This window comes from Osmerus mordax, chromosome 14 (genome assembly GCF_038355195.1).
Source record: "Osmerus mordax isolate fOsmMor3 chromosome 14, fOsmMor3.pri, whole genome shotgun sequence".
NCBI classification, from domain to species: Eukaryota; Metazoa; Chordata; class Actinopteri; order Osmeriformes; family Osmeridae; genus Osmerus; species Osmerus mordax.
The window spans coordinates 11,995,500-12,011,126 of NC_090063.1; the positions used below are offsets into that span (position 1 = coordinate 11,995,500).

Genomic DNA, 15,627 nt, shown 5'->3' on the forward strand with positions numbered 1-15,627 from the left:
ACACACAACACACACACACACACACACTCACCCCCCCACTCAGTTCTACACAGATGCCTCTCCTAATTGTATTAACATTTAAGGGGTGAGAGCTGAGAATGACAGTGTGGGGAACGGGGGCGAGGGTGGGGGGGGTAGTGAATCCTGCCGTTTCTAGACTGAGCCGAAAAGTCGCATCCACCCATGCCGTCTTTCCGTCAACGGGAGGAGTGGGGTGCCTGTAAGCAGCCGGTAAGAGGATCCGTCGCTGCTAAATCGGCTCAGGGGTGCGTCGGCTTGCACCCGCACACACACACACCTACATTTGCGCACACGCACACACTCACAGCCATATTTCCACACTGTACTGTACACCTCATCCCTTACTAATACTTTTCTCCTCCCTCCCTTCTTTTCTCTCTCCACCCTCATCCTCCACTCGTGGCCTTGCCAAGCTAAGCCTGGAGGGGTACCATCCATACAAAGACGTCCAGCTGGCGGAGAGGTGGGAGAGAGAGGGTGATATAAAGAGAGAGAGAGACAGAGAGAGAGAGAGAGAGAGAGAGAGAGAGGGAGGGGAAAGAGAGATGGGAAAGGGGGGGGGTTGACGTGGCTGAATACCTTTGTCAGCTGGTATTGGGCTGATGGAGAGAGGAGAAGGGGTGAGGAGAGGAGTAGAAGTAAGGAGATAAGGTGAGGTAAGGAGAGGAGACTATAAACTATGATACTTAAAGCATCCATTTCCCATTGTGAGGTATATTTCACACTCGGGATCATGTGTGGGTGATTTTAAGTATTCTAAATTGTATGTCAAGGTGACAGATAGAGGAGAGATGACAAGAAGTTATAGATCTAAGAACAGACGTTACACCAAGGCCTTCCCAAGTTTGGAAATATCAAAGCAGTCGTTACCCTTTAGATTGAAATGGATGTGTGTTTGAGTTAGTGTGTTGATAGCATGAGTGCTGGACCACGGACTACCCTCATCTTCGTCAGATCTCAATGACCTTATTTCTGTTTGTCTGTCCATGACCGTCTGTCCATATCTGTCTGTCTGTCTGCCTGCCAGACTGACCACCAGTTTGTCTGTCTGCCTGTCTGTCTGCCTGTAAGTATATGTCTATCCGTCTGTCTTTTTGTGTCTGCCCATCTCTTTGTCTGTCCATGGCGGTCCATGTCTGTCTGCCTACGTGTCTGTCTGCCTTTGTGTGTACCTTCCTACTTGTCTGTTCACCTTTCTGCCTGTCTGTCTGCTTGCCTCTTTTTCTTTCATTCTTTTTCTCTCCCTCCCTCTCTGACTCGCATGTGCGCACACACACACACACACACACACACTATCAGGCAGCAGTCATTTGCGATGGCAGCTATTTTTAGCCTGGTTGTATCTCGGCGGGTCTGATAATTTTCTCTCCTCTGTTACTATGCTCACTCTGTGGTTACCAACGACAGGCCCCATTGTCCAATCAGCTTCCTCCGTGGGTGATGGATGTGTGGATGCGGCTCTTGGCATGTTCAAATGTGTGTGTGCATGTGTGTGTGTGCACGTGTGTCTGTGGGTGTCCATGTTGACAGCTTGCTTTACACTGAACCAGACAGGCGATATGGAAGCTACAGCATTGAAATAGACAACTGAAACAAGCCAGCACAGACACAGTCAAACATTCTGTCTATTTCCCCCTGTATGGTAATGTTAAACTGGAACAGCCTGTCAGACAAGGTAAGGGCTTTGTGGGAGAGATGAAAAAAGGAGAGAGGGAATGATTGGGTGTGGGTAGTAAAGGAGGACTCCCCACTGTGGCCAGAACAAGAGAGGACGAAGGCAGGGGTGTGTGTGTGTGTGTGTGTGTGTGTGTGTGTGTGTGTGTGTGTGTGTGTGTGTGTGTGTGTGTGTGTGTGTGTGTGTGTGTGTGTGTGTGTGTGTGTGTGTGTGTGTGTGTGTGTGTGTGTGTGTGTGTGTGTGTGTGTGAAACAGAATAATCCATCTTCCATCTACACACACACACACTCTATTAGATTTCCATGAGGATATTATTTGGTTATTCCATACTTATTAAGTGAAGGCAGGAAGACTCAGTAGAAGATAATAAATACTTTGATAATGCAAACACATGGTCTTGGCATATATGGTTCTGCTCGCATCGGCTATCTGCCGAACCTACCTGAGACACTCTGTGGAATTCCCTGGCAGAGAGCTACGATACCCAATCCCCTTTAGGTAGAGGGTACACAGAACCAAGGGTGAGGTGGTGGAGGCAACAGGACGAAAATGCAGAAAATCCGGAAACGCACTGATCAATGATGGAGTGTGGGTGAGTTCTGGTACTTGAATAGAACACCCTGGCTGTAAAGTAGGAGTGCCAAACCTGCGTGATGTGACGGTGGTGCTGGCAGCGCACAGGTCCTGGAGTGACCTCCTGCATCAACTAGCTTGAACCGATTGTTCCACTACTTTGTTACTTAAGAGCTTAAGAGTATTTTGTCAGAGAGTTCTTTTTTACATTTGAAGACCACAACACAACAAAACTGCGACTCCGGTGGGACTCGAACCCACAACCTTTGAATCACCCCTCAAGTGTTTGACTAGAAGTCCAATGCGCTATCCATTGCGCCACGGAGCCACCTGTTGGAGGGCTGTGAACTACCACCAATAACTCTGGCTCCGGTTGCAGCCCAGCGGAGTTGCGTCACAGCTGGCTGCTTGATTCTGACATGAGGTCATGTCATGTCACGTGCGCTGGCCTGTACCTCGCCTGGGCCTCAGACATTCCCAGGCCGTCTGATGCACACACAAACACTCACACACATACTTACACACACAGCCCTTCCTGGGGCCTGAATAACACACACACACACATACAGCTCCTACCGGGCCGTAATAATAGGGTATGACATTGGCTGTCGAAAAGTCAGCAGTTTGTGACTGTTTATATTGCCCTTTACTTTCACTTTTTCTCTTGTCTTTCACTCTCTCATTCTCTCTCTCTCCCTCTCTCTCTCTTTCTCTCTCTGATATTCCTAGGGGTTCTGGTGTAATAACATATTTCCAAAACTGACATTTAATCCATGCAAACAAATCACCATGGAGACCTCCTTCATTCACCCTGACTCTGGTGTATTTATAGACCTAGAAACACACACACACGCCAGTAATCACACCTAATAGATCTCACTCTCACCCCATCCTAGCCGTCTGGGGAATATGCTTATTTCTGTTTTATTTGGAGGAAATGCTATCCTCAATTTCCATTAAAGCCTATCACACTGCCCCTGGGATGCTGAGGAAGAGCAGTGTGTCTGTGTGTGCGTCTGTGTACTTACAATATGTGTGCTTGTGTGTGTGTGAGACAGTGAACATGAGGTGTGTATGTGAATCGTACAGTAGATAAGTGTGTGTGCTTGTATATCTGAGGTGCGTGTGTATACAGCAAGTAATCCCTATCGTGTTTGCGTGAGGCTAGATAGCTCCACTCCCAACTGTGCCACAGCAAGAGACCCAGCTGAGAGGTGAGACAGGCTCACATCCCCTCTCAGTGGGCCCTGATGTGCGACAGGCTCACATCCCCTCTCAGTGGGCCCTGTTGTGAGACAGGCTCACATCCCCTCTCAGTGGGCCCTGATGTGAGACAGGCTCACATCCCCTCTCAGTAGGCCTTATCCCTGACAAGCTAAGCAGGTGAGTTTTAAGCAAGTCTTGGGTTGGTGGAAATATTGGAAGAGTGGTGAAGGGAGAGGAGGGGAGGGGGTATGAAATAAAGTTGATGGTGGTGGTGGGAGGGGAGGTTGGCTGACCTGGGGGTTATGATATCGGAACAAAGGATGAGAGGGAAGTTTAGAAAAATACTTGCGGAGGTTTGAAATTCTTTCCCTCATTCACTCAATCATTCATCTTTCAGATCATCCTTAGTTGGAAACATATATTTCATAACTGCGGATTTACTCAACCAAGACAGCTCAATATTCTGATCCTCTGCCGACACACACACATACACACACACACTCACACACACTGAATTCCAGAGATGGTGCAGTTGTGGTGCACTGCTCCAGAGTGACACTGATGTCATCTGACCAGTAGCAGACTGCTTGTCTTCCCTCCTTTCCTCTTCATCCTCTCCTTCCCTCTCTCCTCCCCTCAGTTCTCCCCCTCAGGCCCAAGGGCGGGTGGGAGACCCCAAAGGAGGGGGGGGGGACACTTTCGCCTGTCCATCCCGGTGACCCCCAGCCAATTCACACAGACTCTGATTGGAAGTGACAAGCCTCTCATTATTTAGAGTTGTGGAGTGTGTGCGTGTGTGTGTGTGTGTGTGTGTGTGTGCCAATGTGTGTGTAGGTATGTGTATGTTATAGGCCCTGGGAAAAAGATGATTGTAAAGAGTATACTAAAGTTGGTGCTATTCTATTTCTGAATGTTCTCACGCACATACACACATGCTCATGCATGCCTGCCTGCGTGCACACTCACATGCACCCCTGGCAAGACAAACACTTCACATGTGACCTTCACTTTTCAGACACACTCCAATATCAGCCTCGTGAAACCTTCTCTGTCTTTCTGTCTGGTCCTCTGTGACACACACACACACACACTCTCTTTCTCTCAGACTGAAGAGAAGGGGTGGCTGGCAGTTTAACCCTAGCAGAATGGACACCTCACGGCGCTGGCCAAAAGTTAAATTGAACTGACCTTGGAGTCAGCTTAAGCAAACCTGAGAGAGGAGAAAAGAAGGATGAAATGAAGGAATAAAACGAGAGGATCAAATTGGTGGGGCGAGAAAGGTGTTGATGTCAGATATGAAAGATGGATGGTTAAATGTGGAAGGTGTGTGTGTGTGTGTGTGTGTGTGTGTGCGTGCGTGCGTGTGTGTGTGCGTGGGGGGGGGTCTCCGGCGGCAGTCATAAAGATTCCTCTTTTAGCACCTCTTCTCTTATTCACACTGTACTGTTGGCACACACACACACTCCCATCTCACACACACACAAGTGCAGAGGGACTCGCAAGCCCAAAAGTACAGAGGTAACACTCCCTCTCTCACACACACACACCTTCCAGTTTCTCTATAACCTCATTACATCCACAGGCCATTGGCAGATAATGAATCCCTTATAGCCAGGGGATTGGGAAGGGAGCACGGAGATATGTGTGTGAGTGTTTCTGCTTCTGTGTGTGCGTGTGCGTCAATGTGCATGCGTGTGTGTATGAGTCTCTGTGTGTGTGTGTGTGAGTGTGTGTGTGTGTGTGTGTGTGCGTGCATCTCTCCAAGCTGTAATACACCTTTCCCCTGTAAGTGTCTCCACAGGCTTCAGGCAGTGTAGGCCTCTCCAGGGATCATAAAGAGGACTAACTCGCCCCATGCTTCAGGACCAAGCACAGAGGAGATATTAAGGAATACATTAAACTGAGGGTACGAAAAATGAGAGAAACACATTTCGTGAGGTAATTTCATAACAGACGTTTTGACTGCACAGGAGGATTGGAGGGAGTTGACAACTAGGAAGGTGTTTGCAACTAGACAAGTCCTCGCAGAGGCTCTGGAGTCCATGTTGACATTGTAGCTTGTTGCTACTGGAAACTGCCTAGCAACTAAAATTTGTGATGTCATATCAGTCAACCGACAGCAAGTGGAAAGCGCTTCAATCCGGCACTCAATTACAATCACAGACCTAATGGGGCCATCTGTGTTCTCAAACTAGGATCTTTTCTAATCAAGTTAGCTGGTGGAGGACTCCATTTCCTATGTACCCCTTGGAGTGTGTGCTGTGATAAACTGTGAGGCTAGGGAAACGACCTTGTGAATCTATCTGAAGGCAAGCCCTCCTGCCCTGGAGATCAATAATAATTTATCGTTAACTTTCCCTTTTTTTTCTCCACTCAGACTTGAGAGAGCAAAAAGCAGACGAAATGTGTGTGTGTTGTGCGTGTGGTGTATGTGTGTGTGTGGCCCTGGAGTTGATTAAAAACAGGCACCAGTGGCAATCACATCAATTTGATGGTTGTGATTTTTTCCCCTTTGGTTGTTGTGTGTACGAATGTGTGTGAAGGACTGTGTGTTGTCTTTGTGTGTGTGTGTGTGTGTGTGTGTGTGTGTGTGTGCGTGTGTGTGCGTGTGTGTGTGTGTGTGTGTGTGTGTGTGTGTGGGTGGGAACCTCAAGGCAGCAACAAAGTCAATCACAGCAGTTCAAACATCGATTGCTGATCATATTTCTCTCTCCAGAGTCTAGGTGACACAATCAGTACTGTCCTTTGTGTGTGTGTGTTTGAGGAGTGATGAGTTGTAAACATGTGCTATTGTTTATATTCTCTAAATACCAAAAAATCATAGCAACAAGCTGCGGCTTTAAACTCAAACACTAATATCTACGAGGGCATTGAGCTTGCAAGTTTCTTAATATTTTACAGAATTAATGCTGTATTAGAAACACAGAATGCTTGCTGTGGCTTCCCATGCGTTTCTGTTGCACTCTAGCGCCCTCTGTTGACATAGTCTGAAACAACACCATGATCCAGCACATTTTGTCCATGGAGAACGAGTACTGGTTGCTAGTTCATTCTTTCGTAGTGAATCAATGGGCTGTCATCCTATGATGGGATGGGCCGTGTCTCTCCGGTGTTGCTATGGAGAACAGAGGCATTATTACACACATTATCACCGTGACAGCCCCTGAGGCTGAACAGACATTACAGCCGTTAGTTACTACGGTGACAGAGAGTGAGAGAGACACAGAGAGAACTGAGAACAGTCATGTAATATCTTTGCATGCCAATAACACACACACACACACATATACACACACACACACACACACACACTGAGAATGTGCTATGGCTTGTGTGTGTGGCCCACCAAAAAAGGCAAGCCAGGTTTGTAGTATCCCTCGTGTTTTGACTGCCCCTCTATTCCTGCAGTGTGTGAGTGTGTGTGTGTGTGTGTGTGTGTGTGTACTAGTGTAGATATGGTGTATAGGGGTGTAAATAGGCAAAAACAAGCCTGTGTGTGAGCGTGTGTGTGATGAATACAGTATTTTGGAGCTGTGCGATTGGATGAATTCTTAAGGAAAGGTCAACCTGTCATAAAAACAGAACAGCTCTGGTAGCAGAGGGTGGAGTTGAATACCAACCAATTCGCATCCCTGGATATATGGGTGTGTGTGTGCCTGTGTGTACATGCAGAGATTGCAATGCACAGGATGGTTTGTAATCCCCTTATGCTTCCGTTTCGTGTGTGCACGTGTCCAGGGGAGGAAGTGTCCAGAAAACACACACACACACCTCATCATGTGCACACTGCGCCACATTCATAGGCTTTCTCTTCACATTGCATCCCTGTGTTCCACGAAGACCTACACTGCCATCACGAGAAAGAGAGAGAGAGGGGTGTGTGGGAGAAAACAAAAACGACTTATGACTAGATGGAGAGAGGGATGGACAGAGGGATGGAGAGAGGGAGAGCAGGATGACAGAACTGGAACAGAAGTGGAGGAAGGAGAACAGGGGCTAGTCTTTTTATCCTTTTCACAAGCGTTGTTTAGCGTGCATCAACCTCCTTACAGTTTGCATGTCTGCATGTGTGTGTATAGGTGTGTGTGTCTGTGTGTGAGTGTGATAAGTCATTATCATGCGCCACATGTAAACGGCCAGTTAACGAGTGGCTACATGATAGTGGAGATGAGCGATTAACACCGCGACACCTGATAAATTAATGGACCTCTCATTATTCTGTCAATTAGGAAGAGTGTCTTCCAACCTCTTCTGTTTTGCTCCTGTCGATGTCTCTCTCCGTGCCTCCCTTTTTCTCTCCCTTTCCCCCTGGACCCCCTCCTCCCTTCCTCCTTCCCTCTCTTCCCTCTACCTCTGTGTTTGCAAACATCCTCCCCTCTCTTCTTCTCTCTCTTTCTCTCTCTCTAGCTCTCCTACCTGCCTTCATTTCGCCAACCTAACTTCCTGCTCACTCTGTGTGTGTGCCTGTCTGTGCGTGGGTGTGTGTATGTCTGTGTGTGTGTGTGTGCGTGTGTAAGCTCCCTCTTAGGGCCATCCCTCTACATCTCCCCCTCATTCCTACCCTCGTCCCTACCCCCCTCCTTCCCTCCATGTCACAGGGTATCATGGTTAATTAGCCAACGGTGGATTTGGACACTCATTAGTATTTCATCGAGAGCGAAAGATGACTCTGTTCTCATTCTGCATGTGCTCTCTGTTCTCCCTCCACCACCACCTCCCCCCCCCCATGCCCCTCCTCTCCTATCCTCTCCTCCAGCCTCGACGCCCTTGGAACAGGATAAGCCAGCTCTCGACTGCCTGTGCTGAATTGAACTAATTTATTTTCTAAACTTTGAGCCAAAAATTAAGAAATTACACTTCTGCTAGCATCAAAGAGAACGAGGACATGTGGGTCTCTACATTGATGCCTCCCTGAATCAGGTGAACACCTAACTGTGTACCTGGATAGCTGTCACAAGTAAGCCACCAGTCTTAAGGATTTCGGGTGTGTTTGTCATAATGACATAATAATATGATTATGACAACAACTGACATCATGTTTGGTTCCCCTGTCAGTGTTGTGAAGGCTAGCAATTCATTATTTTGACATCCTGTCGACAAGCTATACTTGCTCGACGGTGTATGTTGTGATCACGTCAAGCAAGCCGTCATCGGCCAAGAAAACGTACGATTCTAACCGCTGTGATATTTTCTTCTGACAGCTTTGGGATGTGTCCAACTTCATTACCTTCCAAGGTGAATAATTCAGAGACAAAGAGAGAGAAAAGGAAGTTAAATAAGTCGTCAGGTTCTCAAAAAATCCCTTCTCCGTATCGTACATGGTTCTGAAGGTTTAAATTAATTGTTTGAATTGCTGCACACATTTAACTGAAGCTAGCCACCATGCTAGGTGTTTGTGTGTTGGGCAGCCATTTTGTGTGGTTGGCCATTGCTGAAGAAGTAAACAGACTCTCCCTGAGAGGGTGCACCTGCATTAGTCAGGCTTGTAATTGTGATTAATTACAGTCAACCATGGGCCTGAACCCGGCTTAGGAGGAGGCAGGGGAGGAAGGCACACACACACACACACGTACAAACATACACAGACACACACAAATAAGTGAAAACATTACACAAAACAAAAAATCACGTACATGTACAAGCAAATATGTACTCTCTCACAAATAAACACCCACAAAGTGACCGATCACACACACACACACACTCATAAACACACACACACACAGAAACAAGCTCTAACCTCTGTGGGCTTGTGATTAAGCACATCAGCAGTCTGCAGCCGGCCAGGGTAACAGATCGTCTCATTGCATGGAGACTGTGTGTGTATTTGTGTGTGTGTGTGTGTGTGTATGTACATCCCTGCTAACTCGCCCTAGGAGAGCAATGCCAGAGTGTGTACTTCATAACACAGCAGCCACAAGGACAAAACACAGCTAAATGAGTTGTGTGTTTCTGCTTGGCTTTAAAAAATGAAGTGGTGTTTTGGCAAAGCAGTGTTTAGACATTTCAAGCAGTTTGGCATTGAAATAAACAACAAATGTCCTTTCACTTTAATGACAGGCTGATAATGTGTGACGGGTAGATTAAAAATGGTCTGGTTGTTTGTGACGGAGATGTGTAGAGTGTCCGATCCATGTGTGAACACACACACACTCTGAATCACGCTTCTGCCCTTTCACCTAGGTCTTAACACATGCTGTGGACTGATCTGAACCAGTGACATCAGAGCGAGAGAGACAGGGGAGTTTGGGAAGGCTGCCGAGCCTCGGCAATCCTCCAAATAAAGAGAGAGGGAGGTCGAGTGGGAGGGAGAAAATGGAAGGAGTGGAAGACAGAGATTGAATGAGAGAATGTGTGTGTTTGCATGTGTGTTAATGTACGTGTGTGTGTGTGTGTGTACGCATTTGTGCCGGTGGTCATGTACAGGTGTGCATGTGAGTGTGTGTGTGGCAGCTCCTCGGCGCTCCTGTCTCCGTGGGGGTGGGCAGTGTTCCAGCAGGGCAGGCATGGCTCCTCTCTCACATGTGGTTCCACAGTGTAAACTTCTGCTGCCCAGCATGCACCTGGCACCCCCTTACACCGCAGGGAGGGATCCATGAGTGTGTGTGTGAGTGTGTGTCATGTCAGCAGGGTTGGAGGGGATCGATCCCAGCTCCTCACATTTCTCCCCTTCTCCTTTTTTGTCCTTCTAACAAAACCTCCCAAATCCTGTCTCTCATCCTCTCTCTCATCCTGTCCCTCATCCTGTCTCTCATCCTCTCCCTCATCCTGTCTCTCATCCTGTCTCTCATCCTGTCTCTCATCCTGTCCCTCATCCTGCCTCTCATCCTGTCTCTCATCCTGTCTCTCATCCTGTCCATCATCCTGTCTCTCATCCTATATCTCATCCTGTCTCTCATCCTGTCCCTCATCCTGTCTCTCATCCTGTCCCTCATCCTATCTCTCATCCTGTCCCTCATCCTGTCTTTCTCCCTTCATTGTTCCTTCCCTCCTTCCCTCCCTGTCTTCCTTGATCCATTTCTTTACAAAGGGTGTGTGCATGCTTGTGTTCATGTGTGTTTGTGTGTGGACTTGTGTGCATGTGTGCCTGTTTACGTGTGGATGAGACAAGTCGTGTTGATGTTGCTCTATGAAATCACTGTGTCTGTGTGTATCTGTGGTTCCACGATTCAGCTTGCAGCTTCCATGGTATTCTATGTGAGAGCTGTAAGACACAGGCGTTACCTGGGCTGCACTGCGGAAGCACACATTAAAACATGGCTCACACACACTAACACACACACACACAGACTAATCTGTCATGTCCCCTGGCAGACTACAAGCCACACCATCATATCGTGTACAGACAATCCTCACACACGCTCACAAACACCCCCACATATAGATAACTAATGTGCATTGGCAGGCCACAACCCAAATATAGACAACATAATGCAGACAATCTCTCTCTGTGTGTCTCTCTATGTCTCTCTCCCTTTCTCTCTCTCTCTGACACGCACACACACATCGAGCTCAGGCTCCATCCTTTCTGGTTGGCTGGTCTCCCATCCCAGGGTCGGTGCAGTAGCTGTGGCGAATCTCCAATCGGTCAGCCATAATAACTGTGGTTTGGGGTGTTAAAGGAACGCCAGACACATCAGTATCACCAGCAGCTGCAATTTCACTCCCTCACTCCCTATCTCTCACTCTGACCACTCTCGACATGACAGTAAGGGGAGGGCAGAAGGTGTGTGTGTGTTTGTGTGTGTGGTTGTGGGAGAGGGGGGGATATACTTATTTGTATGTGTTAGGTGGGACACGTTGTAGTGATGGAATATCGCAGTTGAGAAATCTGAGCTTGGTAGTACACACACACACATAGTGAAAATATGAGCCATGTCCTGGTAAGTTTGACCTTGGGAAACCCATCCTGTGTGTATATGTGTGTGTGTCATTTCTGTGTGTGTGTGTGTGTGTGTGTGTGTGTGTGTGTTTGGGGAAACCCAAACTGTGTTCACCCTTTCTGTTGGATGACTTTCAAAGACACTGCCAGTCGATAGGAATCTGGCATGGTGTGCACAGTGATAGCGAAGAACTTGCTAACTGAATCACCACTGGAGTAAAACAAGTTTAACTGTTGAGGGATAAAGTCTGTTTTTAACTCAAGTCAAAATAAGAGGACAAAATTGCCTGTAATTAAAATAATGGTATTTTTTCTACATATTTTGACAATAATTAACATCAAGCAGAAACATACAAATACATTCAACTCATCACCCAAACAAATGAAGGAACAATATTCTCCAATTGTACTCAAAGTGCTTTTTCACCAGTTCATATTCATTGAAATATCTGCTCTTCCTGACCCGTCCCATTGGGTCAAGAAACTTAACCCCCCGCCTCCCTTCACGTTTGGGCCAATGGCTGTTATCCACTGGGTTGTCAAGGAGGTGGGCACAGACATGAAAGGCTTGCAGAAATCCCTTGAACTCACTGTTACTGTTAAGGAACAGTCTTTTTATCTTTTTTTTTCTTTCGGCCAATCAATGCGAGAGTTACAGGGTCCTCGGCATATCAGAGGACTTTCTAGAATGCTAAGAACACGGGAAGCGGAGAATCTGGAATGGTTCCAGACTTTGTTTGGACTGATTCCGAAAGTTCTTTGTTCGGGGTTGTTTATTGCCCTGTCGTTAGAGAGGAGCAGAAAAGGGATAGAATTGTGAAAATACGCTGGAGTTAATGATAATGTTCTGGAGGGTTCTTCAGCGATTTGTTGCAAAGGAGAGCAATTATGTCAGCTGAGAAGACAGGAGGCCATTCCGATTTGAACAGCTTCTAGAGGTGAACACCGGGTGAGAAATAAAGCTGTTGAAATCCAAAACTGCGGCTTGTCAGGCCCTTGCACTTTGCTAAGCCGATTCAGCAGTCTTAGCACATTCATCTCATGCCAATATCGCCTTACAGAATAGCATTTGATGTTAGACGATGTTAAGATATCAAACATACAAACAAGAAAAAAAAGATGGAATCTCTGAGCATTGTATGAAGCTTTTGAAAGAACTCCTCAGGGTCGACCTTCATGTTATATACAACAAACAAAGACGACGTTGGTCGAAAACACCCACGTCAGTTCTTGGGAAAGACCCTAGGCTTTTGCTAGGCCTGTTCCCATCAAGCCCTGAATTATAGGCGTACACACCATTATACAAAGAGAAATTCTTTTCATTCTAAAGCCTGACAACAACAAGCGTTTTCCACTCCAAAGCTGCAGGACAGACTAAAAACTAAGTATTGATTTTGGAGGAAGAAGAAGAGATCTTTACAACATGGCCGACTGGTGTTGGGAGTGATGGGATCTGTTCTATTTCCACTTCAATAAGAAATCTTCCAGTGATCCTATCTTTGGTTTCTGTCTGTTCTCCTCCAATGTTCACAGTACTCACAGTCTGAATTGAGCTTAGCCTCTAGGAAGACTGTGAGGGCAACCAAGTAAATGCAAACTATTCCTGTCAAAAATTGTACAAGATTGGGTTGTGGACTCTGCTGAAGGTCTGCCGCATCCTTCATTTGACCATGGGCAATGATAAAACTGTAGAGAATAACCAATACCTGCCAGATACATAGAGGCCAGCTGGCCTGTAGGTTGAAGGATTCTGCTATCTTCAGAATACAAAGAAAGCTGACAGAAAGAAGGCACAAGAAAGAGTGCAAATAACTGAAGCCCAGTTTGATTTGTTCATGTAAAACACTGTATGAGAAATATATGTAACTGGTATTTACATGATACTCCTTGGGAAAAACACATATTGACCACAGCATTCATATAGGAAACATTCTTCTGAAACAGTGAACCGTGCAGTCCTGGTAGATATTCCTGATAGAGTATACTGTATGGAAACCGGAAACAGGTAAATGAATTTGCCTTAAGCAGTTGACTACTTGGTTACCAAATAAAGGTCAGGAGGTAGACTGAGCGAACAGGAAGTGATCTAATCAGACTAACTAATGTGTTGTTTGGTCCTAAATGCAACCCGGGTACACACAGTCACGACTTCCTGTTTCAATTACCCAATGGATGAACTTTGTCACTTCCCATAATACCTTCAGTCTGTGTCACTTTTTCTCTCCCTTTCTTTCTCTCTTTCTCTCTTTCTCTCTCTCTCTCTCTCTCTCTCTCTCTCTCTCTCTCTCTCTCTTTCTTGCTCTCTCTCTCTCTCTTTCTCAGCAGTCCTCTAGTCAGACAGCAGTTAGAATAATTTTTCTCCGTTAGTTATCAACTGAAACATGGTTCATGTGACTTTCATTTTCATTTTTATCTGGGCTTATCACTCTTACACCATTGTTTTGTCTGAAAACTCTGTGGGTCAGATTAGATTATCAGAGTAAGCTCAACCCATTTGACATTAAAGCCTGTTACTCTATGTATGAGGCTTAACAGACCGTGCGGTGCAACGCTTTGATGAACACGACTCCTGAATAATCGAGCAATCGTGAGTAAAAAATTAAGAATCACTCTTCTCTCACAACCTTTTCTCCCAATTTACATTATCAAATAATGAACCCCCCCCCCCCCACACACACACACACATTTAGTCATTTAGTCACACTCACGTGTGCACCAACCCACGCACCAGCCCAATTGCAGATAGTCTCCAGTTTTGCAAAAAGAAATCCAACCTGAGTGTGTATGTGGTGGGTGTCTTAAACTCCCCACTCTCTCTCTCTCTCTCTCTCTCTCTCTCTCTCTCTCTCTCTCTCTCTCTCTCTCTCTCTCTCTCTCTCTCTCTCTCTCTCTCTCTCTCTCTCTCTCTCTCTCTCTCTCTCTCTCTCTCTCTCTCTCTCTCTCTCTCTCTCTCTCCCTCCCTCTCTCCCTCTCTATCTCTCTTTCCCTCTCTCCTCTCTCTTTTTCTCTCTCTCTCTTTCTCTCTCTCACACAAACACACACACACACATACACACACTGCTTGTTTACTGAACTGCGCATAGAGACATCCAGTATGATGTGTTTATTCACTCTAAAAATGATTTCCCCAAGACGAGCGACGCGCCCCAGCTTTAAGTTAATTGAATCGGGGCTTAATCCAGAGCTCCTTCCCGCAGTTCCGCCTTCCCCATCTCCAGGTCTCCAGATAGTTCCACAGGAGTTGCGTTTTGGGAGCTGTAAGTTTAAGTGGTGTTAAATATTTACAGAAGAAGAAGATCTGAATTCATATTTTAAAGAAAGTTGCTTTTTATTCTACGAATCCCAGACTGAGTTATAATGTATTGATCTTGTAGGGATGGAAGAAGAAGGGGGGGTTGAAGTTTAGGGAGGGTAGCGTAGCAGTATGTCTCTGTAAGAGTGATTCTTCACCTCAGAAATGTAACTACAAGTGTCGCTTTTCTGGATATGGAAAACAACAGTTGCAAAAGGCCTATAATATGCATGATGTCTTTTTATAACATGGCGTTCTAACAAAACAAGTAGGTTCTTGCCGACGATGACCGTGTCTGACAAAACTACTGTATTGGTTTTCAATCCACACAGTCCACCGCCTGCTATGACATGTGTCACTGGCACGCGTTGAAAGTGCCTGCTTGTGTTGGCATGCACATGTTGCTGTTGGCAGTAGTGATTAGAGTAGCACAAACAGGGACATGTGTGGGCAGTGATTTAAAGCAGATAGTGAGGGATGTTGCCTGGCACAAAGGGGAAGATTGACATGAGACCCTGAGCTGACGCTAGGCTAAAGCTAATGTTATGCTAAAGCTGAGCTAATGTTAACGAAATTCCCATAAAGCCAACCTTGACGCAAATGTTAACAAAAGTCCTCGGACCTAATTGTGAGTTAATGCTCACTGAAGTCACCCCGTCACCCGGGGCTAAAAGGCCAGAATGCTAACCTAATCTCAGTTCCCCCCTGTCATCTATTATTTAACAAGCAGGAAGGGGTATAAAAACGAAGGACACAAGAAAGAAAATTAAAACTCCCATGCCGTGCCAGGTTTAGGGATGATAAAGTGAAATCTGTGTGCCGCGTTGCACCGTGGTGTTCCCCAGTGAATTATTGAAGGGGCAGGTTTGGGTGCATTGAAGCGGATAGGTCCCACAGTGGGCACCTTAGCCCAATTGAAGACCCCCTACTCGCGCACACATACACACATACACTGTCTTTCACACACACAAACACACA

General features: G+C 46.3%; 1 non-coding gene across 1 annotated transcript; it reads right to left on the minus strand.

Moving 5' to 3' along the window:
* Nucleotides 1-2,505: 2,505 nt before the first annotated feature.
* trnar-ucu (transfer RNA arginine (anticodon UCU)) lies at nt 2,506-2,597 on the minus strand. Its single transcript is given in 2 exon segments — nt 2,506-2,541; nt 2,561-2,597. It is a non-coding gene; the product is annotated as a tRNA-Arg (tRNA).
* Between the last annotated feature and the right edge of the window lie 13,030 nt (nt 2,598-15,627).